Source organism: Bufo bufo, chromosome 10 (genome assembly GCF_905171765.1).
Source record: "Bufo bufo chromosome 10, aBufBuf1.1, whole genome shotgun sequence".
Classification (NCBI taxonomy): Eukaryota; Metazoa; Chordata; class Amphibia; order Anura; family Bufonidae; genus Bufo; species Bufo bufo.
The window spans coordinates 81642686-81656155 of record NC_053398.1 but is presented as its reverse complement, the minus strand read 5'-3'; the positions used below and the strand labels follow the sequence as shown (position 1 = coordinate 81656155).

At 43.6% G+C, this 13470-nt stretch overlaps 1 protein-coding gene across 1 annotated transcript in view; it reads right to left on the bottom strand.

Annotated features, from left to right (window-relative positions):
* Positions 1-13470, bottom strand: part of PGGHG (protein-glucosylgalactosylhydroxylysine glucosidase) — a 436976-nt gene that overhangs the window by 108563 nt on the left and 314943 nt on the right. The gene's annotated exons all lie outside the window — the stretch shown is intronic.

Genomic DNA, 13470 nt, shown 5'->3' with positions numbered 1-13470 from the left:
ACTACAAGGGTTCTCACTGAGATGACTTTCATCCACTGTTTCACATTTAACTATCTACATTATGGTTCTTTATAAACTCAGTCCTATAAGCCAGCCATGCACTTGCATTCTCTTTCCAGTCTCTTGAGCAGTTGTCTATACTTCTCCTGTGCCTGGTTCATAAAGATCCATCCACACGTCCGCAAAATGGGTCTGCATCCATTCCGCAATTTTTCGGAACGGGTGCAGACCCATTCATTTTCAATGGGGCCAGAATGTGCTGTGCGACTTGCTTCACCATTCCCCTGCCAGCCGCATTGTGCTGTGCTGTCTGCGGCATCATAACATCATAGAATTTCGTCTGCTTGCGCTGAAACCCTGATGACGAATGGTTAAAAAAGGAGATGAAAGAAGGGGAACATGGTGTAAGACAGTATTTACTGTATATTGGAGGCAATATGGGGCATCACTCCATGGGGACACCTAAGGGGACATAATACTGTGTGTGGGGCGACTTAAGGAGGCATCACTCTGTCAGGGCACTAAAGAGGTCATCACTGTGATGGGGGTACCTAAAGAGTCATCATACTGTGAGGAAGCAACGTAAGAGGACATCATACTGTGAGTGGGGGGCACTTAGAGGGCAAGACCGGGTGTGTGTGGGGCTCTTAGAGAGCATGACTGTGTGGGGGACACTTAAGGGGGCATCATATTGGGTGTGTGTGTGGCACTAGGAGGGCATCGCTTTATGTGGGGGCCCTTATTCTGTGTGGTGGCACTTAATATCCTGCTGTGAAAGGAACACTTGGTGGACATCCTACTGTGGGGAAGGCACTTAGGGGGCTCATACTGCATGACTGCATGGGGGTTTATTGAATTATTACCCCCGACACACAGCACCAGGGTAGCCCTTACTAGGGACACCAGACTCCCTGAGTCCAGTAGAGCCTCCGCCAGAGTGTCTCTTACTTCCTCCTGGCACAAGTGATCTAGAGACTCTAGGGTACCTGTTGCACACAGCGACTGACGGTAGCCATAGTTAGTGTCCATGGGCTCAACCCGATGGGGCTCCTGACACCACCAGCAGACTATAGGAGCCAGCCCGCCGTGGGTACATCCCGGGCAGGTTTTATCGGCTCAAATCTCCGGGCCTGGGGTGGAGATTTCCAGGGTTTGCAGACCCCCCTCCCGACAGAACCCTCCTTTAGATTCCTGGTATCTTCATAGCTTTCTACCATCTCAAGGGCATTGCAAGAAGACACCTGACCGATCCAGTGTTGGAGAGGGTATGGCAAAGCCCTCCAGAACATATCAGCCCAGCAGCACATGCTGGTAGGAAAATACCTGTTTTCCCAGACAAAACCTCTCACTGTGTCACACATTATACACTGCTTGTTTTCATGGTTACGACTACCCTGCAATCCAGCAGTGGTGGTCGTGCTTGTACACTACAGGAAAAGGCCGTCCACCAGTAAGGCCAGCGCCTTTTTCTATAGCAGGGGTAGGCGACCTTCGGCACTCCAGCTGTTGTGAAACTACAACTCCCAGCATGCATACTTACTCAGCTCTTCTCTAAACTCCCATAAAAATGAATGGAGCATGCTGGGAATTGTATTTTCTTTTTTTTTTTTTTATAAAAATTTTTTTTTTCCATTTAAACATATCAACTCAGCAATCATATTTCGGTATCCACAGGAGATAATTACATTTTCATTTTCTCCAGAGCCAACTGATTTTTATATACATACAAAATTGTTTTTACTCCCCTTTTACCCACCCACCACCCTTGTGGGGGGAGGGAGAGGGGCAGAACGTGAGAAAAAATAAATAAATAAATAAATATATATATATATATATATAAAAAAAGAAAGAAAAATTAAAAGATAAAAAAATAAATGAATAAAATAAATAAATAAATAAAATTATATATTAAGTTTTCCAACAATCCAGCCCTAAAGTATCCAGTTTTTCCAAACTTCATCAATACTTTTTTAATATGGCCCTCCATCGCCCGTTCTTCCTTAATCAGATTATCAACTGCTTTTCTCCACTGTTCCACTGTCGGAGGATCTACCCCTATCCATTTCTTAAGTATGAGGAGTCTAGCTTGAAACAACACCTTACAGAGAACCGTTCGTATATCTCTATTTAAATTCAGATGTTCGGTTGCCCCTAGTATGCAAATCACAGGATCTTCAGATATTTGGACCTTCAAAATTAAATTAGCAGTCTCTACTATTTCTGTCCAATATCTGAACAATCTTGGGCATCTCCAAAAACAATGTATTAAATCGGCACCCTCTCCCCCACATTTTGAACATTTATCCGAGGTTCTCACACCCATTCTTTTCAATATCCGTAGGGATCGATGCAACCTATGGACTATGAAAAACTGTGAGATCTTATGTGAGCCCCTATCAGAGACTCCAGAATAACTTCTGAGGGCATCTTTCCATTTCTCTTCCATAAAAGATTGAAGTTCATTTTCCCATTTTTTTTGGGCGAGTATTATAATCAGTTTCTTTTTGCCCTCCATCAATATCCTGTATCTTTTTGCGGTTATTCCTCCACTTTCGCCCTCATTAGTAAATTTATACATTATATCTGATTTTTCTATTCTATATCTATCGTCCTGCACAACTGTCCGCAACGCATTCCTAAGCTGAAAGTATTTATACATATCTTTTTGGGGGATCCCAAACTCTCTAACCATTGTATTGAAGTCTTTCAGTTTACCCTGTTCAAATATCTGGCCAAGGTATTTCATCCCTTTTTTCCCCCAATCTATATAGATCTTAATCGTCTGCAGTTCCTTAAGATTTATATTTTTCCAGATAGGTGTGTAGTGCAAAAACCCTTTAATATCTAATATTTTTTTTAATCTCCACCCATATATATTCCAATAGATTTAATATTCTATTCCCTGTATTCTTTTTCCCCAGTGTACCTGATTCCAACACCTCTAAATAGTTCCATTCCTCTTTCCACCCCAATCTATTTATAACCTGTTTACCCACTAAACCATTTAAACTACCTTTTATGTGACCATATTGTGATATTAAATAATAGAAAAACCAATTCGGAACAGCCAATCCACCCTCTCTCACTGGGAGCTGTAGCACTTCTTTCTTTATCCTAGGGATCGCACCTTTCCAGAGAAAATCCCCCATTAAACTATCAAGTAACTTAAAAATATTCTGCGGTAGCCTCAATGGGGCGTTTGAAAGGACGTAAAGTATTTTAGGGAGAAAAATCATTTTTATTAAATTTACCCGACCCTGTATTGACATTGGTAATCTTCGCCAAATATGTATTTTGGTCCTGAGTTCTTTTAATAAGGGGAGTACATTTAATTTTTCATATTCTGCTATATTTACAGAAATTTGTATACCTAAATATTTAAAATTCTCATGTTTCTCGAGCGCATGCACCCTTAAATATCCCTGTGGTTGTATATCACCTAACATCAACATATGTGATTTCCCCCAATTAATGTTTAATCCAGAAAAGGATCCAAACTTATCTATTATATCTATAACTCCATTAAACTGATCTCCAATATTGTGCATAAATAACAAAATATCGTTCGCATACATTAGCAGTTTTTCTTCTCCTCCCTCATACTGAAAGCCTTTAATCTCCCTATCATTTCTTATTATACATGCCAGGGGCTCGATCGCAATAGCGAATAATAGTGGAGAGAGAGGGCATCCCTGCCTAGTGCCCCGATACAGGGCAAGGGGCAGGGACAAGCTCCCGTCCATCATCACTCTAGCCCTAGGGTTGTAGTATATTAGCTAAATCCATCTTATAAATCCCTCCCCTATACCAACCCTTTTTAATACTGCCCACAAATATTCCCATTCAATACAGTCAAATGCCTTTTGGGCATCCAGTGATAGTACCGCTTTCTCCCCCGGTGCTAATCTATTAGCTTCGATGTTTAGGAACAGTCTTCTTATATTTGAATATATCGTTCTACCAGGTATGAAACCTGTCTGGTCTTCATTCATAACTCCACTAATCACCTTCGATAGCCTATCGGCCAAAACCTTTGCCAAGATTTTAACGTCCGTATTTAAAAGAGATATTGGCCTGTATGATCCAGGGTCTAGTTGTTCTTTACCCTTTTTTGGGATTAGGGTAATAATTGCCTCTTTCATGGAGTCTGGTAGGTCACCTATTTTTTTTGCCTCATTCAGTGTTGTTTTTAATTCAGGTACTAACACCTGAGAGAACATTTTGTATATTTCAAAAGGGAGCCCGTCACAACCTGGTGCTTTATCGGATTTTACCTTCCCCAGGACCTCATTTATTTCCGCCATCGATATTTCTTTTTCTAGATATTCTTTTTGGGCCTGAGATATTTCTCCAAGAGATATCCTGTCTAGGTATAGGTCCAGATCTTGTTTTGAGTATTGTATCCTAGATTTATATAGTTCCTTGAAATATTCCAGAAACACTTCTTTAATTCCTTCCGGTGTGCTAATTATTTGTCCCCTTTTATCTTTAATCGTCCCTATCCAGGATTTCCCTCTTTGATTTCTTACTATATTTGCCAAAATTTTACCAACCTTTTCTCCCTCTGAAGTTAAGCGGATCTCTTGAAAAAGTAGTTCTTTCCTACTTCTATCCATTTGATATGCCTTTAACTTTTCTTGTTCTTCCTCCCATACTTTCCTATTATACTCCGTAGGGTATGTTATGCAAGTTATTCTTGCTTCTTGTAGTTTTTTTTCCAATGCATTTCCTACTTCTCTAGTGCTTTTTTTTCCAATAGTTCACCTTTTTAAAGAGCAATCCTCTCAGGCATGCCTTAGCGGTATTGTTATTCACCGAAATTTTTTTTTTAGTTCTTCTATTATACTCTCTTTATCTGGGATCATCGTTAACCAGTGGGAGTTAAACTTAAATGGTAGCAAAGCATTATTTTTAATCAGATCTAATTCCATTACCAGTGCACTGTGGTCTGATAAAGCCATGGGCAAGTACTTTATCTTTATCCTATTTTGGGACATTACATTTTTATTTCCCAGGACCATATCTATTCGTGACCAGGTTTGATGTGTTTTGGAATAACAGGAATACATGGTTTCATCCGGGTTCTGGAAACGCCAAACGTCAACCCAATTGAATTCTTGGACTAGTTTAAAAAAAGTCTACTTTTGGTGCTCCTCCGCCTCTACCAGACATTCTATCCCTGAGTGGATCCATCACCGCGTTGTAATCTCCTATCGCAATCATTTTAGATTCCTGTCTATTCAGCATAAATCTATACAATTGGTACAAGACATCTGGCTTATATGGTGGTGGAATATATATATTTGCAATAACCATTTTAACCCCTTCTACATTACAATATAAAAAGAGGTACCTGCCATAGTCATCAGCCTCATATGCCAAACACTCAAATTTAATCTTATTGTGTATCAAAATTGAGACCCCTCTAGAATAGGTAGTGTATACTGAGTGGTACCCTTCTACTATCCATCTCTTCTCCAACCACCTTAAAGATTCCTTGTCCAAATGTGTCTCTTGGAGGCAGATGATGGCTGGCAAGAACCTCTTCATCCACTCAAGGATAGCATATCTCTTTACTCTCTCACGTAAACCTCTCACATTCAACGAGAGAATCCTAACCATCTAGCAGAGGTGGAGGAGCAAAAAAAATAAAAAATAAAATAAAAAACACGTCCCCCTCTCCCTCCTCCCATAGCTACCCCCCCACCCTAGATAGCCCCCCCCTCTGCTGAACAGCAGTCGGGGCGACTCCATATCTTAGCATATGACTCCTTTCCCCTCCGCCCCCCCCCCCCCGACCTCAAAGGCCCTCCTCATCCGCCCACTCACTAGCCTCCTCCGGAGTCAGAAAAAAAATGGTCCTGGCTTTATATTCCCTTAGTTTTGCCGGGAAAAGTAAGCTATACTTTAGACCTGCCTCCCTCAATCTCTTTTTAACAGCAATATACTCTTTCCTATGGGCCGAATAATCTGGAAATAATCTTATCCTTTCGCCCTGTATCTGATATTTTTCAGAGTTCCTCGCGTCGAATATTATTTTATCACGGTCCTTAGCAAGTAGGCATTTGACCAGTATCTGTCTGGGATATTCCCCAGGAACCCTCTTTTTTGTAGGGACCCTATGTGCTCTTTCAATGGCAAAAAAGGGGGAGAGAGTACCCGCCTTACAATTCTCCCTTATCCAACTCTCCATATATTCAGTACAGTTATCTCCCTCTGCCCGCTCTGGGATCCCTATACATCTTATATTGGATCTTCTTGATCTATCTTCTTGACTTATAAATTTTTGTTCCATCTTGGTATTCATTTCCTTTAAGAAAACTACCTCCTTCTCTAAATTCTTTACCGAATGTTCCAAGCCAGGGACCCTTTTCTCCATCTCATGTAAACGCTGCCTAATTTTCTCCATCTCGTCCCGTATTATACTGACATCCGTCTGCACTGCCCCGATCTGGGACGCTATGTTCCCCATTGCATTCTCCATCCTCGAGACAGCGCAAAATATGTCCATCATCCTTGCATCTATTTCTGTAAATGTCACTGAAGCTCCCCTCTCTCCCCCTCCCCCCATAGCCCCATTCTCGTGGATCAGACCATGGGGCCCTGGCTCTGTAGTTTTTTCTTTTTGTGGGGATCTAAAACCTGGCGAATTCGGAGCTAGAAATTTATTTAAACCCTGTTGTTTGGGCCCAGTCTCTAACCCTGTTACTGATCTCCTACTGCTAGCACCCGTAGGGCCACGCTGTTCCTCCTTTTTCTTGGGTGGCATTTTAAACTCCCTTTCTCTGACCTTCTTTCCCCTCTTTAACCCAAGCCACCACCACTACCGAATTACCAGAATATGAAAAGAAAGCAAATCATAAAGTGAAAACAATTTGTTAATAGCCCAAAAACAAATAAATATCACAAGGGGAGGGGGGGGGGTAAAATAGATGGACAAAAAGTCCAGCAACTAGCTTGTAAATAGTCTCTTAATATCCGGCAAGGACCCTAATCTGGTCAAAGAAGACGTTGTCCGCTTTTTCCAGAACTAGCACTGAATCGTCCCAAATACATCACAAACAAATGTCCATTTTGCTATTGAGATTGCAATTGAGTGAAGATAAGGCTGAAGTTGTTAGTCGTTAGTCCTAGTATAATCCAAGAAGGTTTGGAGGTAGAGATGTTAAGAGGATTAGGGGTTAATACCGTAAAGGGGGTTCTTCAAACGGTTAGTCAAAGTCAAGCTGAGAGTATCGGTATAAGTGTGACTAAGACAACTATCTTACCCTGTAATAAACGACCAGCTAAATACTCCCCCCCAGCCGCTATTTTTTTTTTCCCCCACTCTTCTTTTCCGCCCTCCTTTTCCCCTTTCTTTCTCTTTTTTCTCACTCTTTTTCCTTTTGGACTTTTTTTCTTTCTTTTCCTTTCCTTGCTCTTGCACTTTTTTCCTTTTTCCTTTTTTCCTTCCCCTCTTCCTCTTCGTTACTCTCCTTCAACAATAGTAAAAACACACAACCCCATCGCTTTTTCGACACTGCCTCCGCCTGGTACGCTCTCACTCTAATTTCCAACGCCCCACAAATTTAATCAGAAGAGACATTGTCCACCATTCTAAAAAAAAAAAAAAGAAAAAAAAAGGGGAATGAAAGCGTCACGGATATTCGGCGAAACAAATGTCCGGTTTATACTGTTAAATGCGAGGGTGAAGCTGCTTAGGAGTAAATTAGTCCCTGATTAAGCCGGGAGAGTTTGGAGGTGTTTAGAAAGGAGGTTAGTCCTATAGAAGAAGTTCTTCAGAGGGTTAGGATCAGAGTCCAAAATAGAAGTAGCAATGGGAGTATAAATACGGGAGTATAAATACGGCTGCTATACCATGTTCGACAGCCGACTCAATATCTTCACTCCTCCCTTTTTTTTTTCTGTTTTTACTTCACTCTTTATCTCCCTCTTCCCTCACTTGTTACTTTTTGTCTTCCAACAATACTGAGGACACTTTACATAATAACCTCCACCCTCCGCACTCCAGCTTCCAACCCCTGTATATTCACTCCTTAGGAGGCATCAGTGCAGACATGGAGAAGAGAAAAAAAAAAACAACAAAAACAGCAGGCTCACTCCAGGGGAGAGGATGCAAACAGCCCCGCAAATCCTATACAAGTGCTGCAATCTCCATCTTTCACCCCCAGCCGCTCCAACTCCGTTAGCTCACTGCTATCTCCGATATATGTTTTCTCTGTTCCTCAGCACCAACTGCGTCGGTGACTCACCACCCAAACAGCGACATCTCCATCAGGCGGCTCCGCTCACAAAATGGGGGGCAGAGTGTGATATGTGATTTTAGCCAGTGTGTGCAGTGCGGAGCATGAATACATGACATGACTGATATACTCAGTACACTAGGAGAACGCTCAATATCTAAAGGTAGCGCACTGTGGAATTAACAGAGCGCAAAACCGACTGTGATAATCGCTACAGTGTTACAGTGGAAACTATTAGATAAACAGTCAGGGAGCCCTCCAGTGGTTAAGAGCATATATACAAAGTACCCTATTATATATGCAACAGTGCAGGCACCACTGATAATTTAAAAATGTGAGTTCTAGTTAATTTTTATAGGAAAGAAATAAAAGCTATATTTTAATACTAGTTATCCTGAAGCACGTGTTAACCAAGAGACTACTAATGGTCTTAGTGACCAATTGAAAATGTGAATATATTGAGTCTCAACACGTGCGAGTGGGTCTCATGTAACTAAAATACACATATATACAACACATCTACTTAAAACGGCCAACAGCCACAGCCAACAGTCTCGGCCACCATCCACGGCGACCAGTCTAAGCGACCAGTCAGTGCCAGCAGTCTCAGCCACCAGTTAGTGCCAGCTGTCTCAGCCATCAGTCAGTGCCAACAGTCACAGTGCCAGCAGTCTCAGCCACCAGTCAGTGCCAGCCGTCTCAGCCACCAGTCAGTGCCAGCCGTCTCAGCCACCAGTCAGTGCCAGCCGTCTCAGCCACCAGTTAGTGCCAGCCGTCTCAGCCATCAGTCAGTGCCAACAGTCACAGTGCCAGCAGTCTCAGCCACCAGTCAGTGCCAGCCGTCTCAGCCACCAGTCAGTGCCAGCCGTCTCAGCCATCAGTCAGTGCCACCAGCCACCAGTCGCTGCCAGCAGTCTCAGCACCACCAGTCAGTGCCAGCAGTCTCAGCCATCAGTCAGTCCCACCAGCAACAGTGCCAGCAGTCTCAGCCACAGCCACCAGTCTTGACCACCAGCCACATGCACCAGTCAGAGCCACAGACATCAGTCAGTGCAAGCAGTCTCAGCCACCAGCTGCAGCCAGAGGTCTCAGCTACAGCCACCAGTCAGTGCCAGCAGTCTCATCCACCAGCCGCAGCCAGCAGTCAGTACCAGAAGTCTCAGCCACAGCCACCAGTCAGTGCCAGCAGTCTCAGCCACAGCCACCAGTCAGTGCCAGCAGTCTCAGCCACCAGTCGCAGCCAGCTTTTAGTGCCAGCAGTCTCAGCCAGTAGTCTTAGCCACATCCAGCAGTCAGTGCCAGCAGTCTCACCCACCAGTCAGTGCCAGCAGTCTCAGCCACAATAACCAGTCTCGGGCACCAGTCAGAGCCACAGCTATCAGTCAGTGCAAGCAGTCTCACCCACCAGTCTCCGCTACAGCCACCAGACAGTGCCAGCAGTCTCAGCCACCAGCCGCAGCCAGCACTCTTAGCCACAGCCAGTGCTAGCAGTCTCAGTCACAACCAACAGTCTCGGCCACCAGCCACAGCCACCAGTCTCAGCCACAGTCGCAGCAAGCAGTCTCAGCCACAGCCAGCACTCAGTGCCAGCAGCCACAGTCTTAGCCACAGCCAGCACTCAGTGCCAGCAGTCTCAGCTGCCAGCCACAGCCAGCACTCAGTGCCAGCAGTCGCAGCCAGTAGTCTTAGCCACAGCCAGCAGTCTCAGCCACCAGTCTCACCCACCAGTCAGTGCCAGCAGTCTCAGCCACAGCCACCAGTCTCGGCAACCAGCCACACGCACCAGTCAGAGTCACAGCCATCAGTCAGTGCAAGCAGTCTCAGCCACCAGCCGCAGCCAGCACTCTTAGCCACAGCCAGAGCCAGCCACACGCACGAGTCAGAGTCACAGCCATCAGTCAGTGCAAACAGTCTCAGCCACCAGCCGCAGCCATCACTCTTAGCCACAGCCAGTGCTAGCAGTCGCAGTCATAGCCAACAGTCTCGGCCACCAGCCACAGCCACCAGTCAGTGCCAGCAGTCTCAGCCACATCCACCAGTCAGTGCCAGCATTCTCAGTTACAGCCAGCACTCAGTGGCAGCAGTGTCAACCACAAGCCGCACCCAGCAGTGTTAGACACAGCCACCAGCCACAGTCAGCAGTCTCAACCACAAGCCGCAGCCAGTAGTCTCAGCCACAGCCACCAATCAGTGCCAGCAGTCTCAGCCACAGCCACCAGTCAGTGCCAGCAGTCTCAGCCACCAGCCACAGCCAGTGCCACCAGTCTTAACCACCAGTCAGTGCCAGCAGTCTCAGCCACACACACCAGTCAGAGCCCCAACATTTTTCCTGAATACCTGCACACTAAGGCAATAATAATACTTTCACCTTCTTGTGTTACAGACCCCTGTACAATTTAACAATCTTCTTTAATACACAGACATTTAGATTCATACATTTCCTACACTGGCCCAAATGCGTTGCCAGTGACCAACTGTCTGTGCTCAGTCCTACGCGTAACCGTCGCAAGTGCATGAGGAGCGGCGGATGTGGCGGCGAGGTCCGAGAGCTACGTGGGGGTGGAAGATCCGGGAGGGGGGCCCATAATTTTTTTTTGCTATGGGGCCCAGTCATTTCTAGCTACGCCCCTGGGACTGGGTATTGCGGATGTGCTAGCAGCCATCTAGCAACCCATGTCCTCGGCTCTATACACAAAATCCCAGTGACAGGTTCCCTTTAATGTCTAGCATTTTATAATAGGTCCCCCACACTGCTTCTCTCAAACTCCAATGCATTAGCATTGGAGTCCATGAGAATTTGAACCTATCTGCGGCAGCCTCAGATCATTAAGGAGGAACAAGGCTGCCATGCACAACATCCTGCTCCCCCGAGCTCCACTAGGGTGAAAGGGGCGGGGGGGGGGCATTACAAACTTGGGCCCCCAGATGCTGTTGTCACATTTGCCCACGGCATCTGAGAGGTTAAATGTGTGCGATCTATATCTAAAACAGCATCGGGAAATGTGCGGCCGGGAAAGGGTTAAATTATAAAAAGAAAACCTTCCAAAAAAGTCCCTTTTTTATTGTAGATTTTGAATTTATGTCTGAAGTGAATATACAGTAGTTGGCACACAGCTCAGATGACAAATGCATTTTTACCTTTTTAACCCCTTAGTGACAAATAATTTAAGCCTTAAAGTGGACCTTTCACCACTCCTGACATGTCTGTTTTAATAGCTTCATGCATCCGCTATGTAATAACAATTCCGGAGCATCTATTCTTATGGCTGTATGTTGTGCAATTCCTTTATTATTTCTACTAGAAGTTGTGAATGAATTGCTAGCAGTTTGCAGTAAGGGCACATAGGGGAGGTAACCAGTTGGAGGTGTGTACCTGAACGGTCTGATGGCAGCACTGATTGGATAGAGTAAGTCTGTGCCGGGACACCCCCCCCCCCCCAACTGGTTACCACCCCTCTGTACCCTGTACTGCAGACTGATAGCAATTCATTCATAACTTCTAGTAGAAATAATAAAGTACTGTTACAACATACAGACATAAGAATAGATGCTCCAGAATTGTTATTACATGGGTAATGCATCAAGCTTTTAAAACAGACATGTCAGGAGTGGTGACAGGTCCTCGGTGATACCCTTGATACTTATATTTATTGTTATTTAGGTATTTATTTTTTAATTATATCGAAAGAAGGGTAATTTTAACTTTTTTTATTTTTTAAATATTTAACTTTTTTTTTGTGTGATGATTTTGAAGTTCATATATGAGCCAATAAATTGTTTTTTTAATTTTAAATTTTGTACTATCAGGGATATTTAAAATGGGTTTTGGATTGAAAATTGCTAATTTTTTATCCTGGCCTGCTATCTGGTGGCCAAAAAAAAGAATTGCAGCAGGAACAATATAAGTCTCGTCAGCGAGGCTAATAGTGTTCAGCGCAACTACCAATGCCGCCATTGGCCGCACGGGGTGTCGGTAAGAAGCCCGGAAGCACCAGCTTCCGGGTTTTTATGCATTTAGATGCCATGATCATACTTGATCACAGCATCTAAAGTCTTTAATTACCGCGATCGCCATTATTGCTGGTCACGGTAATTAGGCGCAGGTCTCTGCTGTTTTAAACAGCAGACTTGCTAGCCATGACGTTCGCTGCACATGTGAGCGGGCGCCATGTTCGCACATCGCTCCAGCGCCACGGGTTAATGTAAAAAATAAAAATCAGAAATCATATAGTAAATGACAATCTCTAAGAAAGCTAGAACCAGCCCTGTACCTCACATGGATCCAGAGATCTCCCAATTCATTGCTCTCCTAGATTTATATCAAGCTGTCAGCTCAGGGGGGTGTGTCAATTCCGCTGTAGCTCTCTCCCTATCACAGCTCAGGAGGTGGGTGAGACAGACAAAAACAAAATAATAGAAAACAGCAGATGGCGCTATACACATACATTTTATTGAATAACTCAGTGACTATGCTAATTTTTTAATTACATTCAATTACAAAAGTATTCAGATTCAGGTGCTAGTTTGAAAACTGTAGAATATTTTTCATGGGACAACCCCTTTAACCCCATAGGGACACAGCCTTATTTCACCTTAAGGACCAGGCCATTTTTTGAAAATCTGACCACTGTCACTTTAAGTGCTGATAACTTTAAAACGCTTTGACTTATCCAAGCCGTTCAGAGATTGTTTTTTCGTCACATATTGTACTTCATGACACTGGTAAAATGAAGTCAAAAAAATTATTTTTTTTGCACAAAATAATACCTAATTTACCCAAAAATTGGAAAAATTAGCAAATTTCAAAGTTTCAGTTTCTCTACTTCTGTAATACATAGTAATACCCCCAAAAATTGTGATGACTTTACATTCCCCATATGTCTACTTCATGTTTGAATTGTTTTGGGAATGATATTTTATTTTTTGGGGATGTTATAAGGCTTAGAAGTTTAGAAGCAAATCTTGACATTTTTCTGAAATTTACAAAAACTCAATTTTTAGGGACCAGTTCAGGTCTGAAGTCACTTTGCGAGGCTTACATAATAGAAACCACCCAAAAATGACCCCATCTAAGAAACTACACCCCTCAAGGTATTCAAAACTGATTTTACATACGTTGTTAACCCTTTAGGTGTTGCACAAGAGTTATTGGCAAATGGGGATGAAATTTGAGAATTTCATTTTTTTGTCTAATTTTCCATTTTAACCCATTTTTTCCACTAACAAA